General features: G+C 35.9%; 1 protein-coding gene across 5 annotated transcripts in view; it reads right to left on the bottom strand.

Moving 5' to 3' along the window:
• Nucleotides 1-22345, bottom strand: part of TBX15 (T-box transcription factor 15) — a 142170-nt gene that overhangs the window by 66055 nt on the left and 53770 nt on the right. Inside the window, exons 1-2 of one of the 5 annotated variants that reach the window (XM_051992895.1) lie at nt 13818-13911; nt 12409-12448 (exon numbers count right to left, since the gene is read on the bottom strand). The exons of 3 other annotated variants lie outside the window; for them this stretch is intronic. The gene's annotated coding sequence lies outside the window, so the exon portion shown is untranslated. Of the gene's footprint in view, nt 1-12408; nt 12449-13817; nt 13921-22345 lie in introns of those variants that run through there. One more of the 5 variants, XM_051992894.1, reaches the window with a different exon arrangement.

The following is a 22345-nucleotide window of genomic DNA, read 5'->3' as shown; positions in this document are numbered from 1 at the left end:
TATCAATAATAATAATAATTAATCACTGTACAACTAATAAGAATATCATATGGTCATTGTAGGCAAAAAAAAATGGCCATAGTACCTCAATTTATTACATAGTGGATCAAAAACCTTAACTATCTCAACAAATGCAGTGGGTTGATCACTATTTAATTGATTAATGATTAGTGAGCCATTTAGTCATTAAGGAAAAAATACCAACCCAATAATAAACAAGGAATTTGTATCCCACACAGCATAGGGTGGGGAAGTATGAAACAGGTAAAAACAGGTGACAGAAAATCAAGAAGCCTAAGGAAAAAAAAGGATCACATCCATTGGTATAACACAAAGGTCAAAACTGAATATAGGAAATCCTTTTTTTTTTTTTTTTTTTTTTTTTTTTTTTGAAGCAGGACTCTCAGAACACTGGCTTTGAAGTCAGAGGAACTGAATTCAAATCTTAATTTTTGTCATTTATTACTGTGTGATCTTGGACAAGTTTAACTTCTCTAGTAAGAAAAAGTAAGACCCAAGAGGGTCTTGGCACTCTGAAAACAGCATCTGTCAATGGAGTCATGGGATCTGGATTCAAATGCTGCCTTTGCAGTTCCTAATAGGAATTTGGATAAGTTATGACCTTCTGGAGCCTGTTTCTTCATCTACAGGGGTCCTCAAACCTTCAGACTGTTGGAGGGCCAGACTATATATAGTAAAAACAAAAACTTTTTTTTTTGGGCCTTTAAATAAAGAAACTTCATAATCCTGGGTGAGGGGGATAACCATCCTCAGCTGCTGCATCTGGCCCGCTGGCCATAATTTGAGGACCCCTGATTCTAGAATATAAAGAAGTTGAGCTAAATGAATTCTGAGATCTCTTTTGGTTCTAAATCAACAGTCCTGTAAGTCTCCACCCTCATTGGATATTATTCCAATCCACAGCATGCTATCTCATTCACCCATCTGGTCAAGATTATTAAAGATTAAGCATGGAGGAGAAAGGAAAATTAAATAAGAAAGAAATCAACTTCATTCATTTTGCTGAAATTGTCCAGCATATGAAGGAGACACAGCATATCATAGAGGATGAAGAACTGGCCTTAGCCTCAGAGAGACTGGTTTTCAGGCCCCACTTCTGATACACACAGGTTATATTACCCTGTGCAAGTAAATGAATCTCTCCTATTCCTCCGTTTCTTCATCCATAAAGGAGTTATGTTTGATGGCCTCAAACATTCTTCCAGCTCCAAATCTATGCTCCATAAAAAGAGTCCAAAACTACAAACTACCAGTGTTTGAAGGCCACGCTTGCTGATCAACATTTTCCTGGAAAGTGACAGTCCTGAAGGACCTTCCTTAGTGCAGGATCCTCTGAATACTGACTTTGAATTAGATTATGAAGCGTTTATGAAATCTGACAGATGACTAGTATTTGGTACTATCTTAAGTACTAACCCCAAATTTGATACCCAGTTCAGAATTTCTTTATAAGTCATTCTGTAATAAACTAAAGTAATAATATCAGCATTTAAAAGAGAGCGGGAAGTATCTGTTAGTGTTGGAATTTAGAGTCTCCAGTTACATTGGAAAATAAGGCTGAGGGAGACATATAGTCTGACAAATAGACCACTAATAAGGCAATTCATTGACCTATACAAACTTTTCCATGAGCATGATACATATCTACAAGTCATTTAGGATGTAGGAAGCAGAGGAGAATCCAGAAACAGAAATAATTCATAGGTCAAGGTCCCCAAAATTGACTACATATCATCTCATGACTTATCTTCAAGGGAACCCAGATAACCAACCAAGATGCACTGGTGAGTCTTCCCGATCAATCAAGAACTTACTTGCCCTTCTCTACAGATGGCAGATATTTCAGCGGTAATGCGGAGACACACAAGAGGTCAATACAACACCCCTTTCTCCTCATCAGTCTTTCACAGTTTGCACTCTCCTTAGGTTTACTTTTTTTGTATCCCTCTCTTCCTTTCTGTCTATCCCATTTTTACCTCATCTATCCTTGGATAAGTTTAGCCTCTCAGAACAGATGAAAAGTAAATCTCTTATAAAAGGTTCAGTTGCTCCTAGATTATGCTGCACTAGCAGTATCAATAATAACTAACATTTATATAGTACTTTAAAGTTTTCAAAATACTTTACAAGTTTTATCTCATTTGATCCTCATGGCAGTCCTATAATGGGTATTATTATTACTCCTGTTTTATAGATGAGCAAACTGATGGTTTGAAAGTTTAAATAAATTGCCTACCTTCACAGAAACATGTGTTTGAGATAGGATTGACTCCAAGCCCAGCACTCTACTATCTCATCTACATGTCTAAATAGCACCTAGACAATGCCATCATTTTCAGAGCTTCATACCATAGTTCATGACCTATACTCCTAATGTATTCCATGAATACTTTAGGAAAGTCTTTAGCCCAATGTTATTATAGACGGCATGGTTATATACAATATTGACCACAAGCAATTATAAAGTGCCTTTATAAAATACCTACTATGTGCCACACACTGTGTTAGAGTCTGAGATACAAAGAAAAGGGTGCAACAGGGTTTTTCTTCTAGTTGGAAGAGACAATAAATACATGGGTAGATATATTCAAAACAGATACAAGGTGATTTGTTGGAGAAGGCATTGGCAGCAGGAGAAAGCAGAAAAAAACTTCACATAGAAGGTAGTACTAACCTTGAAGGAAGCTAAGGATTAAGGTAATAACAACTATAACCCAATATTTCTATGGCCATGTGCATACCAAAGACCTCTGCCTTTCAAAGCCATTTTCTTAATTCTGCTTTTCATTATAACCAACAATTTGCAGAAGAGCAAAGGTCAGTCAATAACATTCTTTAGGGGGCAGCTAGATGACGCAGTGGATAGATCAATAACCCTGAAGTCAGGAGGACCTCAGTTCAAATCTAGCCTCAGACACTTAACATTTCCTAGTTGTGTGACCCTGGGAAAGTCACTTAACCCCAATTGCCTCAGGAAAAAAAAATCAATCTAATTCTTTAAAAAAAATTTCCTTAAGTGTCTTCTAACTACATAGCATTCAATAGTCTATTCCCATCCCCAAAGATGTTAAGTAAAAGGCTTATCATTTTTGTACCCCATCCTATTCTACATATTCTTAGAAGCCTTATCTGATATATTTTCATTTTCTTTAATTAAAGTGAATTAAAAATTAATTTTGTTTCAAATCTACCATGGTAATTTGACAAATGCTTCCAGTAATTGGAAATGTCCTGGGAATGTTTGTTGTAAACCTAAAGTTCAAATTCATTACCCTTCCCTATCCTGAATTCCGATGTTTTGTCTTAATTATATTTGTGTTGTGTGTATATATTTTCTTAAATACATTCCCACCTATGTTCCTAAGATCCAATCAACCAAAACACAATATTTTATGTGTTTGTTCATTCTAAAATGTTCTTGTTTTGCCAAGCACATCAGCAAACCTTCCCAATCCACTGGAAGATCATCACCATAACCATAACCCATGTGGGGCTTTTTCTAAAGAAAACCTAAAAAGAAGAAGGATAGAATGGTGCAGTACAGAGTCCTCCATTGGAAGCCACAAGGTCTGGGCTCTGATTCCAGTTCTGCCAGTGAGTCATTATGTGACCTTTCAAGGTCCCTTCCAGTTCTGAGATTCTAACCCTTTATAGCACACTTACATAATTCACATGATCATGACTTGCATGACCAAATACCTTTTTGTTTTTGGACACTGTAGTTTTTGTAACATTGCTATCTGACTGTTCCTCCTCAGTCTCTTCTGATGGATCTTCACCTACATTCTACTCACTAGCCATAAGTCCCACCCAATGGTTTATCCTGGACCTTCTTCTCTTTTTGCTCTAAATTTTCTCACCAGAGGGAGAGAGTGAGGGTGGTGACTTTGTACAGCACCCCTCACCTAAATCAAATTCACTTGCAAGCCTTCCAGTTGCCATGGTCCTCTTCAAGAACAAAAGATAAATAACAGCAACAAACTTTCTCACCTGATAACCTTGTCAGCTCACATAGGTTTCATGATGATTTCTATTCAAATGTTTCCCGATCTGTATACCCAGCCCCAGTCTCTCTATCAATCTATTGTCATGTATCTCTAATTGCACCTTGGGCATATCAAATTAGATATCTCAAAGTCACCTCAAATTCAATGGACCAAGATAAAACTCATTCTCATCCCTCCACACATTCTCTTTTTCCCCCCTAAACTTTCCATTTACTCTTGAGGGTACCACAGTCCTCCCAGTTACTCAAGCTTAAAATCTCATTGTCATCCTCAACTCTTCCTTCTCAATCACCAGCACACTAATTCATTTCTGAAACTTGTAATTTCTACCTTCACAATAGCCATTGTATTGTATTGAAACCTAGTTCAGGCACCTATCACCTTTTGCCCGGACTATTAGAATAGCCTTTTAACTGAGATCCCTGCATCAAATCTCTCCCAGTTTCAATCCATCCTCCATTCAGTTGCCAAGGTGATTTTCTTAAATCACAGTTGTGAACATGTTGCCACGTTGTTCAATGAGCTCCAACGCCTCTCTATTACCTCGAGGATCAAAATTCCCTTGTTTGACATTTAAAACATATTACAACTTAGTCCTTTCTTATCTTCTCTGCCTTCTTGCACATTCTTCCCTTCTATAAGTACTACAATCTAGCTATAATTGCCCACTTCACTGAATCACTACATCTCTTATCTCCATGCCTTTGCATTAGCTGTCCCTTGTACTTGGAGAGCTCTTCCCTTTTTCATCTGCTTCATAGTGTCCCTTTCTTCAAGACTTGACTCAAATTTCAAATTCTTCAGTATCCTTTGCTGATCCCTTCCCCCAGATGCTAATACCTTTCTTTTGAGAATATATTCTACCTACTCTCTTTATATTTTCTATGGATCTAATAATTAACATATAATCTATCCCAGCAAAATAAAATATCCTTAAAAGTAACCATTGAGATCACATTTCTGTTGCTGTTATTCAATCATTTCTGACTCTTTGTGAGTGTTCTTGGCAAAGACGATTTGCTGTTTTCTTCTCCAGCTCATGTTATAGAAGAGAAAACTGAAGCAAATAGGCTAAGTAACTTTCCCAGGGTCACACAGCTACTAAGTGTCTGAAGCTGGATTTGCACTTCAGAAGATAAGTTTTTCTGGTTTCAGACTTGGCATTCTATCCACCATGTCACCCAGCTTCCCTTGATAGCAAATGGCAAGTACTTAATAATGCTTGTTGACTGACAGTAGATACTTAATAAATCTGTATGTTTAACATAATTAAAGAGAACCAGGCAAAAAAAAAAATCCATACATTATTTTTTGTGGTATTTTGATCCATGGATGCATAAATGAAAGCCTCATAAATTTCATAATCCTAACACTAAAGATATCCTTCTTGGCTGAAACTGGGCTACTTAATGTAGCTTCTCCCCCCAGACCTAGAAAGTGCTTTCAATCTGCAGTTCTGTTCTGTCTCTTTTGCTCGATCTTCTCCTTTTATGTTCAACCTTACTTTTTACAGGTCAAAACTAGTCTAACATCAGTTCAACATAAATATATTTCCACCTCTGATAACATTTTATAATCAGGCAAACAAGGGCAAGGCTTTACCAGATCATTCATGTGACCCCTTTTAAAGGGCATATACTTTGACATGTTAAAGACCACAAAACTTCACATAAAAGATTCTACAATATGCGTTAGCATATGAAAAAAATCAAGGAAATAGGTACTCCAAAAAAGAGTCAAGGTAGATGGAAAAGGTTTGACTAGAAAGCATTTGATTGATGTCAAATCCCTCTGCCTCAAATCTCTCCCAGTTTTAATCCATTCTTTATTCAGTCGCCAAGGTGATTTTCTAAAAGCACAGATGTGACCATGTTGTCCCCTTGTTCAATGAGCTCCAATGCCTCCAATATCTCCAATACCTCCAGGATCAAAATCCCCTTGTTTGACATTTAAAACATCTTACAATTTAGCTCTTTCTTACCTTCCTGCCTTCTTACACATTCCTGACTGAGTCAGATCCCAACAAGTTGGGGAGGGAGTTCAGTATTGATCAAAAAATGTAACATGGCAAAAATATACACAACATATAAATATAGAAATATCTTTTCTAATACAATAAAAAATCATCTCTCTAAGCCCCAAACCTAGCTTTATATGGAATAGAAAAACCCTAGATGTTTCTCAATAACTGCACGAATAAAGAAGTATGCTCTATTTCCCCTGCTGTTATTTGACATAGTTATAAACATTCTACAAATTGCAAAAAGACAAGAAAAAATGTTTTATAAATTGAATTGTAAAGGGGGCAAAAAAGGTAAGGGGGAAAGTAGTTTTTTGATGATCACATGAAGTTTTATTTGGAATATTCTAGAAAGTCAGCAAAGTTATGAGACAATAAGTATCTTCAATAAAGTAGCAAGTTACAAAATAAGTGCACAAAAAGCAAAAGTATGTCTATGTAGCAACAACATAATTCAGAAGGAATGATAGAAATAGAAACCTTTCCATTCAAATTAACTACAAAATATATTTTAAAATCTGAGAATCAGTTTACCAAAGAACATGCAATACTTGTATAGATAAATTTTAAAATATTCCTTAGAATAGTAAAGAACAATTTTAGAAATTGAAGAGATAGTCACTGCTCATACTGAAGGCATGCCATGTAATAACAATTTTAAACATAACTAAAATTAATTTACAGATATAATGCCATACCAGTCAAAATACCAAAAGAATAAATTGAAGAGGTAGACAAAAATAACATTAATTTATAATAACAATAGAACTAGATTACCCAAAAAATAAAGAAAAAAACATAAAAGTAAAAAGGAAAGTGATATATCCCAACCTTAAACTATACTATAAAGCAGGAAACATTAAAATTATTTTGTACTCTTTTTTAAATTGTAAGTACATCAGTGAAAGAGATCATACAAAAAAAGAATTTTAAATTATTGAGCTCAATAGATACTAAAACATAAATTACCTAGGTAGGAACTTCCCATTTGACAAGAATTTCTGGGAAAACTGGAAATCAGTCTGGCCAAAAAAAATGGGTTTAGATTAATATCTTATATTATACACCACAACAAACACAAAATGGATAAATCACCTGAAAATTAATTATCATATTCTGAAAAAAAAAAAAGGAGAGAAAGATCCAAATCAGGAGCTTTTTTACAGCTATGGCTAAGAAATGAATTCTTAACCACACGAGAGGGTAGTGCCAATAGATAATGCTAATAACATGAAACTGAAATTTTTTGCATAAACAAAAGGAATACTAGGATAAAGAGAGAAATGATCATGGGGTTGAGGGAATCTCTGCATCAAATATCTAATAGGTAGCTTCATGAATAGTAGTCTGAGCCTGAAGTCAGGAAGACCTGAATTCAAATCTGGCCTTCAGATACTGTGATCCTGAGCAAGTTACTTAACCATTGTCTACTTTAGTTTCATCAACAATGAAATAGGAATAATAATATCACCTATTTCTCAGAGTTGTTTTGAGGATCAAATGATACAATATTTATGAAGCACTTAGTATAGTGCCTGGCATAGAGGAGATAGTTAAAAATGGTTTGGTCCCTTCCATTCTTCTAATATAAGCATCTCTCAGATTCATCAGTTTCTGAATTCTCTCAGTGATACAGAGCACAATCTCTCCATGCTTATCCATTCTGTGAGACTCTTGCACATATTCTCTCAAAAGTTCACCTTAGGGAATGAACCCAGTTTTGCAGAAACATTTCTCCTGATATCCATGGGGAACCAGTGAAATATCCCAATTATTGATCATCAGTTCTTCCCACTAGTCTATTTTCTTTTCCTAATAAAATAGTGTAGCTCATGACTGAAGGAGCACCAAACAATCAATCTCCACTGTTGATGATCATTTTAAACCAATGAACGTAAGCTTCAGGTTAGACTAATAAAAATATATAAAACCTAAAGCCATTTCCCCAAACACAAATTGTTAAGAGACATAAGCAAATAATTCTCAAAAAGAAGAACTATAAATCAAAACAGCTCTGAGGTTTTACCTCACATCCAGGAAATCAGCGAACATAACAAAAAATGGGAACAGTTCAAGTTAAAGAAGTTGCAGAAAAACAAAAACAGTAATGTACTGTTGATGGAGCTGTGAATTGACTAGAAAATCATTTAGAATCATACAATCAAAAAATGTGACTAAAATGTCTATATCCTTTGACCCAGAGGTTCAGCTGCTAGTCACTTACCCCCAAAAAAGCAAATGATGGGAAAAGAGGGTCATATAAAACAAAACAATGCATCATCTCTTATAGCATAAACTGGAAGCAATGGATAAATAAGTTGTGATATATGTACCTAATGGAATATTAACAAGCTGTTTTTTAAAAACCATGATACCAAATACAGAAATTCATAGGAAAACTTATATGAACTGATGCAAAGTAAGATAAGAAAGAGAAAAACAAAATATGTCAATATAAATAGAAAGAGCAAGAAGAGAAAAACAATTGAAACTAATTTGGTGGAAGTACAATGACAATAAACCCAAAGAAGATTTGTGAGAAAGCACCTCATTCCTTTTTCCTTGCAAAGGTGGGAGATTATGTGTATGGAACAACCAAATATATTGCCAGATTTTTTTCAGCCTGTTGGTTGGTTTGACTAAACTTTTTTCTTCCTCTTTTCCTCTTTTTGTAGTTCTTCATTATAAGGAATGGCTGTCTGGTGTAGAGAAAAGAAGGGATATGATGAGAAATAAAAGTAATGAAGAAATGAAAAGTGTCATAAAATTTTATTTCAAGGAACACATGACAGTCAAAAAAGCTAATGTGATCTTAGACTTTTATAAGAGAGATATAGTTTTAAAAATACAAGATGTGATATTCCTGTTATATTATGTCCTAGTCAGATCATATCTGGATTCCTGTCATAGAATCAGAGCTAGAGCCAGAAAGAACCAATTCTCTCATTTCACAGTAGAGGAAATTGAGTCTATATTATTTGTCCAAGATCACACATGGAGTAAGTTTCTGAGATGAAATTTGAACCTTAGTTCTCTAACACTAAAGTCAATGCTCTTTCTATTTTATGTTCCTGCCACTTTGGTAATCAGTTCTGGGTAGACATTTTAGAAATATATTGATAAGTAGGAAAACATCCAGATGATAAAGATCAGAATGGTGAGGGTCCCTAAGTTTGAGCTATAAAATCAGTTGTTAGAATGAATGGTTTTCTGGGTAGGGGAGAGAACCATAAGATTACTTAAAGAAATAAGAGATGTTGACATTCTGGTACAGTGAAGATTTAGGGACAGTATGAAAGCTGTCTTCAAGTATTTGCAAGGCTATCATATGAAAGATGGATTCAACTTGATCTGCTTGGCAGAGTTTTGAGCAATTGGTGGAAACTGAAGAAAGGCAAATTTGTGTTCTATGCTAGATATTTTTTTTTAATTTTGTGAATAATTTCCACTATTCAACAATGAAATGAATTACCTTGAGAGACACTGAGTTCTTCAAGCAAAGACTGATTGACCATCTATGAATCTTTTATAAGAGGGAATCCTATACAGCTACAAGCTGAAATAAATGACCTCTCCAACTGAAAGATGTCACTATCAAAGTCAGATTACAGAGGGTTGAGTAGATGCATGGATGGAGAGGAAGGAGAGACATCAAGTGCAGACAGACAACTATTTCTAGAAGTTTTACATTGAAAGAGGAGGCAAAGATAGAATGGCCACTAAAGGAAATAATACTTCTTATTGATTTAGATTAAGAGGGCCCTCGTCACATTTCTAGACAAAGGGATAGGGTTGGAGAGACAGACAGACAGACAAACAATGATAGTGAGACAGAGACAGAGTCAGAGAAACAAAGTATAAAATATCTTGTCTTAATTTTTTCTTACAAGTTCATAACTCATAATAACTGCTTACAGAACATCTCCAATTGTCCTTCAAGTACTCTTCAGTACTTCAAAATCAACATGTCCAAAGCCAAACATTCTCTTTCCCAAAAACATATCTGTTGGGACTTCATTCTTTCTGCCAGTGGAACCACTATTAAGCACATCTATCATGTTCAAGCACTGTGTTTCTTCCCTCTTCCTCATCTCCTATATCAACCTTTCTTTTTTCCACCATCAATATCCTTATACAGACCCCTCATTGCTACCCACTTACTCTTCTGCAATGCCCTTCTAATGGAGTTCATCTCTTTGATCATTCAACAATCAAGAATTATTTATTAAGTACCTTCAATGTATGAGCAATGTACATTGTGCTGGGTGTGGAGGATGTAAAGATAAAATTGAAATAGTCCTTGCTCTCACAGAATTTTTATTAGGGAGTAGGGAAAAACAAAATGTAAAGTATACAAAAAATAAACAGAAGGTAATTTTGTTGGTGAGGCACTTGCTGCAAGGGAGATGGAGAAAGACTTCATTCCGATGTGGCATTTAAGCTAAAATTTGAAATAAACTAGTAATTCTCAGAGGTAAAAGTGAGGAGAGAGTATATCCCAGAAATGGGGGAAAGCCTGTGCAAAGAAAGATATAAATATGGAAGGTGGAGTGTCATGTATTGAGGACAGTTTGACTAGATCTCTCCTTACTTCAAATTGACAAAACAATGCCCAATGGAGCTTTCTTATATGTTAACATGTTTATATTACTGTTCTACTCAAAACCCTTTAATGATTTCCTGTTGCCAATTCAATAACATTTGAATTCCTTGGCCTGGAATCCAATTCCTCTATAAGTTAATACCATTCTCCCTTTCCAGCCTTAACTTCTGCCATTCCCTTCTATACACTCCATGCTATTACCAAAATGGATTATTTCTCATTATAGGTGCCACAATTTCCTACCTCTATGTTTTTGTTTCTATTGTTTCCAATTTCCTTTCTCCTTCAGAAATTCTTACCATTTTCTAAAGCTCATCACAAATGCCAATTTCTCCAAAAAGTCTTCCCTGATATCCCAATATATAATAATTTTTGCTCTCTCACAGATGACTTTTTTTTTAAATTTCTCTTTTAATTCACATAACATACTTTGTTCTTCTCTTATAATAAATTTATTGTTATATTGTATTATAGGTATTGCTGAATATGGTATCTCTCCCTAGTAGGTTCAGGGTTCTTTCAAAGAAGAGATTCCATCTTCCCTTCTCTTAACACATAATTGTAATCTACCCTGTACTTAATCAATATATGTTACATTGAATTGACCAAAATGCCAAAAGAAGTAGGAATCAAGAACATAAGCGTTCTTTTCCTAAGACAGGAGGGAAGGAACAGAAGGTTTGAAATAGAGAGGAGAAAAGTTGAAGTAGTTCTTGCCGGTTATTCTCAATCATCAGGAAAAATAGTGTTACATAATGGAAAACTCATTTGCTTAGTAATAGGAAGACACGTTCAAATCCTACTTTGGGCGCTTACTATCCTGTGACCCCCAAAAAGCAGATAGGTGTCAGGGTGGATAGAGAATTGGCCTGGAGTCAGTAAGACTCAATTCAAATCTGGCACTCACTGGCTGTGTGACATGGGCAAGTCACTTAACTCCATTTGCCTCAATTTCTTCATCTGTAAAATGAGTTGGAAAAAGAAATGGCAAACCACTCTACTATCTTTATCAAAAGAAATCCCAAATGGGGTCACAAAGAGTCAGAAGATTGAAACAATGGAACAATAAAAAAACCAAAAAGCTTTTAATTTTTCACAATCTCTCTTTTCTCATCTACAAAATGGGAACAAAAAATAGTACCTATCTCAAATAGTATTAGGAGAACAAATATCAAATAAGATAATGTGAAAAGTACTTTGCAAACCTTAAGGAACGATATAAATTTTAGTTGCTGTCTCAGGGAAATTGGAGGTTGGGTCATCTGCCAAGCAAGGTAAGCGTGTGAGTGGACAATTGAGAATACTGGGAAAAATTTGCAATAATGACTACTGAGAATTCAACAGCACAAGAAGCCCATTATAGATGATAGAACCAGAAAGATCTGATTCCCATTACCTACATTACTATCAAGAATGTTAGTCTTGCCTTGTCCCAAATAACTATCCAAGACTATAATTTTCTAATTCAGTGGAGAGAGTTTCCTACACCAATGAAGTTTCAGGACCAGATCAAATCAATTTTTATTGTCAAGAAATATTTATAGAATATCCACCAAATGCAAATATGAGGAAATTTAAGTGTGGACTTGGTCTCAAAGAGCTTGCAAAATTTGGGAGAGAGGATGCTAATCTATGAAAAGTTAAATGATCAACTTTAAAAAGTGAATAGGATTCCCATAAGTCAAATAACCCGCCCCAAAAGCAATTACTATAGGAATCAAAAGACAGAAGGCATGCAGTGGAGAGGATCCTTGTACCTGGTGATCTCTTGGGTTCCCATGCAAATCTTCTCTAAATCTGAAACAGAAAACTTACTTCAGCTTGCAACTATAAATTTTGGCTAATAATTCAACTGGGTAGATTTACAATCCAAAGTTCACATGTTAATTTTCAGAGGGCTGTTTGCATGCTTCAGAATGAAGAAAATATGTTTTTGCACATTAGCAAGCAGTCTCCTGAAAGGAGAATACAGAAATTCCATCAATGTCAATGTTCCAGGATGTACTTTGAAAGAGAAACAACCCCCTTTAATCTTATAACAGCGAGTATTAATATCTAATAAGATATTAAACTTTGAACAGTACTTTCCACAAATTATCTTTTTGGATCTTCATAATATCCCTGTGAGACAGGTGACATTAATTCCCTTTTGCAGAAGAGGAAATTGAGGTTGAGAACAGTTAATCAAAATTCTAAGTAAGAGTCACATAGCTAGTAAGTGTGAACTTCCTGATTCCAAATGTTCTATCCACTATCCTACTTATCACATTATAATGCCAGGGGGTTATCTGAATTTAACAAAAAGAAAAAAATAAGGAGGAGAGTAAAAGAAAGGAAAATTAGCAATTCCTGGTACCACCAAGATTTTTCTCAAATGTATTCTAGGATAATTGTCCTAAAAGTGTCATCTGTAGAATCTTGCTAATTAGATTCATACTCATCCCCCTTATTTAGAAGATGAGGCAATTGAAATAAAGTAATTTGTTTATTCACACAGTACTCGAACCTCCTCCAGATGGTTTATAAGCTGGTCCAAAATGCACAGGTCATCTCTGCTGGATATCTGAGGTTTTTAGCTCATGGAGAAGAAAAAAAGATAGAAGAGGTGAATATAAGATTTCACTATTGAAATACATATAGTGTGTGTGTGTGTGTGTATGTGTGTATGTGTGTGTGTGTGTACATAGATCCTGTAGCTGAAAATCCTTGCACAGATTGAGCACTATAAGTCCATACCTCATCCTTCCTTCTCCCAGCCCTTACCTGCTCAAACAAGTCACACACTCATTCCCTGACCTTTCACACCCCACTTCATCTCTCACTTCAGCACAAAACAGTTAAGGTCAAGATGCTCAGAAGGGAGTAATTCAAAATGCACCAAACCCCAGAGAGTCTAATTTTTGGTTGTAGCAAACAAGAGGAGAAAAGTTGGCTCTTTCCCTTTCAAGTGATCCATGTGCTAAAAAGTTCCCAGATTCCTGCACGAGGATAGCTTTATAGCAAAAGAATTTTAGATCGGTATTCTCAAAGCCAACACGTTCTCAATATTTTCTCCTTCACCTCCCTTGGTAAACTTATCCAGATCATTTAGTTCCACATGCTTTTCTCCTCAGCTAACCCCTCTGGAGAAGTGGACAATGAAAGCTGCTGCCCCATGCCTACCTACCTCAAAGAGATGACGGCCTCCAAGTTCAGCCCAAGTTGGGTAAGCTTTTCAGAGGAGAACACCCTATAAACCCCTAGTGTAGTCATTCGACTTCTGGTGCCTTCTGAAGGAATCACGGGTGTCACTGAGATGGCACAGTTCATGTGCCAAGCCTGCAAGGACTGCCCTCTGATATGGAGCTGCACTGTCCTTCCAACTCTTCCCCCTCTCAGTCCCCTCAAGCCCTGGGAAACTGCTGGCACCAAGGCAGTGGCATTTAAACCCGCTGTCACAGATCCCACTCTGATCCCTCCGTGCTGGGCCAATTTAGCATTTGTCAGAGTGACCTGGCCTGAACTGTATTTAGAAACTTCAGGGATGATGCTGTCTCATGGCTCCTCTCAGAGTAAAGGGAGATTTCCTGAGACCCTGGGGCTGATTCAAACAGTCCTCTTCCCCAGGAATGAGGGCCAAACTGGCTTTTCTCTATTGGTCTGCTTCCTGCTCAGGTAGCATGTTCTGGATGAGTTTTCTTCTGTTGGAGACCTCTCCCAAGGAGATCGGGGACACATCACTGTAAGAGTGATGCTATTTATGAAGTCAGAGTTAAAGAGCAGAGGAAAGGAGGAATAAAGGGGTAATCAGCAGGAAAATTAATCTCTGGAAGCCAACTACAGCTTTGTTTATGATTGTCAGCTTTGTTACCAAGATAGAGTTTACTGGAAAACACTAAGGAAACATCTGCTGGGAGAACTCAGATCCACCTGCTGTTCCTGAGTAGCCAGGAAGAGTCCATCTTTGCCCCCTACTCTCAGGGTGACCACGGGCAGCTCACCAAAATGCCTGACATCTCTGAAAGCTCCCCACCAGGCCTGGAAATAGTCATATGCCTGCCCATTCCACATATGTTTATTCTGTTTGTACTTTTATTTGCACATGTTATCTCCTCCTTTACATAACGTAAGCTTTTTCAGGGCAGAGATTAACTCATCTTTCTCTCTGTATCTTCAATGCCTAGAAGAAAGTAGATGCTTACTATATTCTTTTTGAATGATTACAGTGTGACAATTATCATGGGATCATAGATTTAGATCTGAAAGGATCCTTAGGGATCAAGTTCAACTCAGCCATTTTGAAAACTGAAATTTGGAGAAGGCATGACTTGACAAAACCTTGTCATCCAGATGTTGCATGTGAAGCAACATTTGAATTTAGGCCATTCTGACTCTTAGACCAATGTGCTATCCACTAAGTCAACCTCAATTCAATCAGCTTTTGGTGTCATCTTTACAGGAGATAGTTTAAAGAGTCATCATATTTCAGAAGGATTATGATTTTATTCTTGTGGTTATTCTTTTCACCTCAACACAGTACCTTTCCTTCTATACCTTGGGATGTTATCTCTGTGAGTTACTTTGGCTAAAATAAAAAAATGCCCACCAAAAGCTCAACATTCTGGTGATGAACTTCTCAACCTTAGGTGGGTACTTGGATGCCATGCACATACATGGGACCATTGCCAGACCAAACTCAAAGTAAACTTTACAACTAAGGAGGACATGTCTGACTTTGTGGTCCATTGATATAGGCATTAATAACCCACAGCATAATGAGACATCACCACAGAATTTAAGTTTAAAAATTAAAGTGACAAATTAATGACAAAGAGGCATTTTCTTTTTTAAAAAAATGCTTACCAACAAGGAAGTTCTATACCAAGAGGTCTTTTTTAGCCATGGAAATTTTTAGCAGTCCAGTAAAGCTTATAGAGCCCTTCTCAGAATAAAATTTTTAACCAATTAAAGGAAATGCCAATTTTGTTACAGATTGCTGGCATTTTTTCCACATTCAAATTCATGGACTCCCTGAAATCGATTCATGAACCACTCAGGGAGATCTGTAGATCCCAAGTTAAAATCCATCTGATCTATAAACTCTATTCCATTGACTCATAGATGAAAGGCAATTGTCAAATATGACTACACACTACACCACCAACTTCTTGCTCCATTGTCCCTGATCAGATCAACAGACCTAGGACAGAATTTGGGCTGAGTCCTTCAGAGACACCCTGTCTTTTAAAAGGCATCATTGTTTAGCCTCTCCCCATTTCTGGGCAAAAGCCCAACAGCTCAAAGAATGTGGTTTTAGGATCATGGCATCTAATCCATTCAAGGATTATTTTCCCCCCTACTGCTCAAATGGGTGTGTTAATCATCACCTCCCTTTGTTCTGTAATAAATTCAGCTCTGGCTAATTCCAGGCTTCTCTGCATCACTGGAGTTTAAAGATGGCGTTTTGACAGGTCAGATAAATGGAATCAATGGACCACCAACCAGTCAAAAATCTTAAGTGGTTTGGGGAGCATGTGGAAGTAATCTTTTCAAAGAATTCACAAGTCTGTAGGATGGGGACTTATTGATGGCGTATGTGCCATTGTATACATTACAGTACAACTCTATAGATTGTATTCTGCATATAATCAAAACTGATTCAACAACCAAACACATTTTAATCATTAAGCTAAGTGTAAAGCAAGCATTATCAGTAACAAATCGAATTACAATAAAATCCACCACAACATTTTTAGAGGAGCAAGAAAAGAATAGAATAGGATGAAAATTGTATTAAACAGCTTTGTAATGCATGTAATTGTCAATGGAATTGAAAATATAAACAAATAAATAAAACAAATACTTTATGTGGTGTTTATTAAATGGGTAGATTTCACTTAATTATAAAGTTAGTGATGACCTGTGATTTCATCAATATCAGAAACCCACAGATAAAGAAGTACTTTCTACCAATACAAAGGAACATTTTCTCTGCAACTCAGAGTCTTAAAGAGTTTCTTAGGACACTAAGAAGTTAAATAATTTATCCTGATTACAATTAGTACATATCAGAGGCAGGAATGGAACCCAGGTTTTCCTAATTCCAAAGTTGTCTGTCTACTAGTGATATATAGAGAGAGATTTTTTGAGAGTTCAGTTATTTTTATTCATGTCTGACTCTTCATGACCCCATATGAGTTTTTCTTGGCAAAGATGCTGGAGTGTTTTGCCATTTCTTTTTTCAGCTCATTTTGCAGACGAGGAAACTGAGGCAGAAAGGATTAAGTAATTTGCTCAGGGTCACATAGCTAGTAATTGTCTGATTTTAAACTCAAGAAGATGAGACTTCTTGATTCCAAGCTCAGCACTCTAATCACTGTGGCACTTAACATAGACATATAGACAGACAGACAGACAGACAGACAGGTATCAGTATAGACATGCCATATTTATTTATAAATATAGATATAATATATACATATATATAAATAATAGAAAGAGAATCACTTATAGGTATATATGTGTATATATACACATACACATACAGAAGGAATGAACATTTATATAATACCTATTATGTACCAAGTACTGTGCTAGGTGCTTTTTAAAATGAGTAGCTCATTTGATCTGATTATAAAGTTATATGTATAGGGGTTTTTTGGGTACAGAATTATGTTTCCATCTATTCTAGTGGAAATTCTTCCAATGTGGAAATCCTTCCTGTTCCTTCCCATGCAGATCAGCAACCCATAGGTAACTTATAGAAAATAATCTAGGATACCTTAAAGCTAATTGACTTACCCATAGTCTCCCAGTAAATATCAGAGGCAGATCTTGATCTCAAGCCTTCCTACCTGCAATATCAATATCTTGCTGCTACACAACACTGATTTGTGTTATATAAATAGTATCTATAATTTTGATACTATAAAAGCAATTATAGATACAATATCATGCAAACTCATATTTTGCTTATAAATATATAAAATGTTGTATATACATGGTATCATTTGATAACTCAAGATCTATTTCTGAATATCACAAGTAAATTAAATTATTTTATATCTAATTATTTGAAATGCACCAAGTATATCAGCCAAAGAGAGGAAGCCTTTAATAAATTATTTTGGACAGTGAAGGAGGTCTGTAAAATGAGTGTGTTCCTTCACCCTTTGATGTATATAAGGTCTGATTCTTGTATATTGAGTTTTCTCAAAGCGAGGCATGTTGGCATTTTCCCCAGCTCATTTTACTATATTGCATAGACTCTTCAGTTGGTCAGCCAGATCATATTGAGGTAGCCTTGGAAGAGCCCTCAGAGACCATCTAATTCAACCTCCTCATTTTCCAAGTTGGAAAAATGATTTCCAGAAAACTTAAGTACTTGGCTCAAAGTTGAACAGATAGTAAATGACTGAGCCAAGATTTGAAGCCACATCCTTTGACTTCAAATCCAGAGCTACCTCCATTGCACCAAGTTCAAACTCTTCTTTCCAGTGGACAAATGATCTATAAGTATAAATTGGTTTTTTTGCAGGAAGAAATATCAACTCTTTTCAAAGACTAAGTTAACATAGTCGCTGACCTTTACACAACTTTACCCCAAAAGAACAAACTTGTTTTATGTCTGGGTAATTTGAGGTTAAATATTAATTTGTATGAGACAGTTACTTCTACTGCTTTAAAACTATCCCCTTCCTGGAAAATTTCACCGGTATACAAATATGTATTCACAAAGTATATCAACAAAATAGAAATATATGTTACTATAAGATGATGCATTATGATTTTTTTAAAATACTTAATTCTCTTAAACAACACATTTCTTTACCAAAAAAAAAATTGCTTTTTTAACATATAATTATCAGTAATTCTGTTCCTGTTTCAAAGCCAGAAAGACCTAGATTCAAGACTTCTAACACATGTTGACCATGTGACCCTGGACAAATCCCTTCATTTCTTATGGTGCTAGGCTCTAGGCAATTCTCTTGGATCCTAAATTTTGGAAAAGATGATGATCTTCCTTGAAGGAGGTAGTATCCTCACCCAATATTTCCTTGTGGCAATGAAATTCTAAATTTAGTCTCTGCTTCTATCTTATTAATGGTATAATACCTTATATTTAAATAAGATTTTTACATTCATCATATCTTTTGATCTTCATACTTTGATATATAAAGCAAGAATTATCTTAGTTTTAAGGATAAGGAAAAAAATTCAGAAAGATATGATAGGGACAAAAAAACAGGACATTTGGTAGAAATCAAAAGGCTTTGGCTCTTGTCCTTGTGCCTCCTTCAGTAGAAAATAAACTCCTTGAGAGGAGATGGGCTTCATTTTTGTCTTTATATCTGAAACATTTAACTTAGACCTTGGTATGTGGTAAACATGTTAAATTTATATCTCTCAGGGACCTCAATCAACTTTTCCTTAAAATAGTAATGCTACTTTATTTGTCTAAAAGAGAGGCTAAAACTAATTGTTGTTGTTCCTTCAAAGTCTAACTTTTTTTTTTCTCTTGAACCCTTTTCAGAAATAAGATCTTTAACTCTAAGACACTCAGCCAAAATCATATGGCCAATGGATAGAAATGCTAGAACCATCATCCTTATATGTTACTTCTCAGTTTCATGCCCTTTCCCTGTTTTCTATCTTGATATTTAACAGCCTTAATTAACTATGATTTCTGCATGTCTCCATGGCACATCTGACCAGTGCTCATGACAACAACTCCATCCTACTGCACAGTACAGGGGTGCTGGTGACCATTTAGTCTCTTTCTACTAAAGATGATGCTTAATTATATAGATCGCCTGATTCTTTAAAGCCATTCCCCATATTAGAAATGAGCTGCTCATAAATTTATATGCCACAATTTCATCATCATAAAAGCTAGGGTGGGGGATTGTTGGATCAAGTGTTTTTGAAAATCAATAAACTTTTTTGGAGTAATGGTTATTTCTTCCTTTGTCTACAATCAATGATCACAAGCCTTGCTCCAACCCAGCACCCTTATTGTTGATCTTCAGTATATAGATTCCAAATCTGATAACATGATAACAAGATAACATGACCAACTCTAGATTTGAAGTCTATATAGTAAAGATCATAATAAGGGCATTGGGTTGGAGCAAGCCTGTGGTCATTGATTGTAGGCAAAGGAGAAAATATTATTATTATACATCAAGTTGTTCAGATTTAAATGAGACAAATGACCTTTTCTGGAAGCATTTGAACTACCTTATGCAGAGATCAAACTATCCACAAGGCAAAATTAATTTATGAGAAATATTTTTTTTATAACTGGAATGAAATTTAAAGATTCTCTCATTTCATCTTCTCCCTTTTTTGTAGATAAGATAAGGAACCTGAATCCAGGAGAAGAAACCTACCAACTAATTATCAACTTAATCAATCTGAAGGATGAATTAAAATTAAGCCGCATTCAAACCCAGTTTTCAGCACTCTTCCCACTCTGTCACCACACTGCCATTAGCTTAGTTTTTACTGATTACTAATGTATATAACCTTCTTTTCTCTGGGAATGCTTATCTTTTAAAGAGAAAATTTTATTAACATTCAACAAAACAGATGTTTAGGGTCAACCATGTGCAGAACATCAAAAGAGGGATTGAAGGTATTTGGCTAAGACCTGATTTCTGTTCTCATGACCCTAAGTCTAGTGGGAGATGAGACATAGGCAGAGAAAACTATAGTCTTAACAGAGAGAACTATCAGGGTCCAATGGATAAAAAGCTACCCTAAAGTTAGGATGACTTGGGTCAAATCGGACCTATTTAATATACAAAGGGTTTGCGTGACCCTGGGTAAGTAACTTGACCTGTTACTGTCCCACACAATCCTCCAAGGTCACAGAATAATTACTGATGTGCCCTGATGGAGGAAATTTTCTATCTGGGAGTCCATATGTCAATAAAATCATTGATCTAATCATTATAGAATAAATGCATTAGAAATCTGTTGGTCATGTTGTTAATGTGAGAGCCAGATTTACTGGCTGAGAGATTCTGGGAAGGCTACAAGGAGGAGATAGAATTGTAATTGTACTTTAAATGATGAAAATTGGTGCTCTCTCTTCCCACCCCCTTCCCTTGAACCATAGGGCCATTATCTTAGGTTTGATCCCTTTGGAAAATTGAAGGCAAGTCTTGAAGTCAGAAGACCATAACCTATAAAGCATTTCTGATACTTATACTTGTGTAATTTTGAACAAGTCAGTTAAATTGTTGATACTGGTTCTAGTTTTTTGGGACTTGCTGGCCTCTGTTCTTTTCACCTCCACATGCATAATGCGTTCTTTAGGATTTCCAGATACCTTGTAAGTGATCATGCAATAGACTCATTGCTCAGGATATCTTTTTTTATTATTTTAATTTTATTTTATTTAATAATAACTTTGTATTGACAGAATCCATGCCAGGGTAATTTTTTACAACATTATCCCTTGCACTCGCTTATGTTTCGATTTTTCCCCTCCCTCCCTCCACCCCCCCCCAAGATGGCAAGCAGTCCTATAATATGTTAAATATGTTGCAGTATATCCTAGATACAATACATATTTGCAGAACCGAACAGTTCTCCTGTTGCACAGGGAGCTCAGGATATCTTTAAAAAATTATATTTCCCATTGTGGTGTGCCAAGTGAAGATGGCACAAGAGAAGGCTTTCACTGGTTGGATTCAGCACAGTACTGATTGGTGGTGCACACTTCTATTTCTCTCTGGCACCCCTAGATTACTTGCTAAAAATGTCCTTCTCTTTCCCATTTAATTTTAATTTAATAAAGATGTATTAAGTGTTTTTTTTTTATATGCCAGGCACTGTGCTAAATGCTGGGGATACAAAGGAGGAAAAAGGTGGTCCCTAGCCCTTCACAAATTTACAATCTAATGAGGGAGACAGCAGGCAAATAAATATAAACAAAGCATCAATAAGCATTTAATGACTAACTGACTTGAATACTCCTCAATGACAGTGACCCATAGATTGACACAAGATATTGAGGATGAAGACAGGGCCCTTTTCCCAAATGGGTTACTTCCTTAGATAATAGTGCAGGAAAAAATTGGGATATCATATAAAGGTGTACTCAGAGGAAGCTCTCAGGTTCAGGGCACTTTCCAGTGACAAGGAGTTGTGTGTTTTTGTTGTTATTTTTGTTTTTTGCAATGTTTCTATCTGAACAGAAATATTTTCTTTCTTTCAACTCATAAGAAATGTGGACAGTGGACAATGGCTTCCATGTTGTTAGTGACTTTTTTTTTTTTTTTTTTTTTTTTTTTTTTTTTTTTTTTTGCTGAAGCATTGGGGTTAAGTGACTTGCCTGGGATCATACAGACAGGAAGTGTTAAAAGTATCTGAGGATTTGAACTTGGGTCCTCCTGACTTCAGGGCTGGTGCTCTATGCACTACACCAACTAGCTCCCTTTTTAAAAATAGATTAAAAAGGAACTAATTAACAGAGGGAAAGCACTGGAATGAAGAGAAGTTGGGAAGATCTGTAGGAAATGGGATTTTAGGTGGGACTTAAAAGAAGATCAGTTATCACAGGGGAGGAAGAAGAGCATTCCAGATGTGAGGAAGAGTCAGAGAAAATGTTCAGAGATGAAATGTCTTGTCCATGGAAGGCCAGTGTCATTGAACTGAAAGGCTATGTATCACAGATTAAAGTGTAAGAAGACTAAGAAAGCAGAG

The sequence above is a fragment of the Antechinus flavipes genome, chromosome 4 (genome assembly GCF_016432865.1).
Source record: "Antechinus flavipes isolate AdamAnt ecotype Samford, QLD, Australia chromosome 4, AdamAnt_v2, whole genome shotgun sequence".
Lineage (NCBI taxonomy): Eukaryota > Metazoa > Chordata > Mammalia > Dasyuromorphia > Dasyuridae > Antechinus > Antechinus flavipes.
The sequence above is the reverse complement of the archived record's forward strand: the minus strand, read 5'-3'. Positions and strand labels throughout refer to the sequence as shown.